Here is a 1,275-nt window from a genome sequence, read left to right on the forward strand (position 1 = left end):
TCATTTCAGAATTTATTATAAGCACAAAATGAACACTTATTGTACGCTTATAAGCACAAACATTTCCCCATTTTTATTCAAATTACTGAATAATAATGGTGGCTTCAGAATTTAATTTCAGACAACAGGTTCATTAGCAATCATGATTGTATTCTAAGTTCTTTATCATGAAATCTTTTGTTGTTCTGTGCTGGCCAAGATCCTGTCATGTTGGAAGTCTTACCCTTGGCTGTCTGCCCAGTAATTAGATGGGGAGGTGGATTAAAGCATCTAAACATGTGGTGTAAATTTTGGAGTATTGTAATGTGACACAGTCCTCATGCGAGTCTTTTTAAGGTAAGAATAGTAAAGGAAAGACCTCATATACACAGAATTGTCATAATGAACATAACCTTTACTGCATGCTTTTAATTACCTGGGCATGCACAGTCTGAGAGAATACACTTACGTTATGTAAATGTATGTTGAAGATTTTGAAACAGAAAGTTAAAAATTAATCAATATTTTTGAGAAAGAAAAACAAAAAAGTTGATTAAATAAAAATTATTTATGTTAAAATCAATCAATATTTGAGAAAATCTTGTCTCCTTTTCATCTATTTATGTATGAGGAAATACATATTTACAGTAGCTGCCGCTATAGTATTTGTTGAATGGCATGAAGCTTTGAACCAGCTTAAAATTTAGTCTTTCTGAGACAGTTCTGCAATTTATTTTAATTTTACTAGTTCAAAAGCTATGCTGTAATGGCAAGTCCAGAATCGTAGGTTGCAGTATTTCTGTGGAAAAAAAAACCAAACCAACCTACTTCTGCATTTTACAAATACTTCATGTGCTATTGTTTCAATTGCTATAAATTGTCCGAGGCAGCTTTCCTGCTCTAGTTCAGCAGCAAGAAAAAGAAATACAATCCTCAGGAATCCACTAGTAAGTATTTAAAGGATCGGTATTTTCAGTGTATTTATTTCTTCCTGTAGGAATCCTTTCAATAACAGAGTCATGTGGCACAGGAATCGGCTGCCTTTTCTAATTTATACCAGGGTAAAAGTGAGTGAGGACTTTTCAACACGGAGAGTAATTCCCAATAAACCCACATTTGGGCAAGCTCTCAATCTGGCACCAGCGGAGTCCCTCCACCTTCCTTTTTTTACAGTTTTAAGGAGAATTTAGCCCCTTCCTTCCCCATGGGCTCAGGATTTGTGAGTGTAGGCGGTCTGTCAGGTGTTACGGCCGGGCCGCGCCTCAGAGCAAAGGCAGCCGTGGCGGCGCGGGCCCG

This window comes from Egretta garzetta, unplaced genomic scaffold (assembly GCF_000687185.1).
Source record: "Egretta garzetta isolate BGI_Z169 unplaced genomic scaffold, ASM68718v1 scaffold706, whole genome shotgun sequence".
In the NCBI taxonomy this organism is placed as follows: Eukaryota; Metazoa; Chordata; class Aves; order Pelecaniformes; family Ardeidae; genus Egretta; species Egretta garzetta.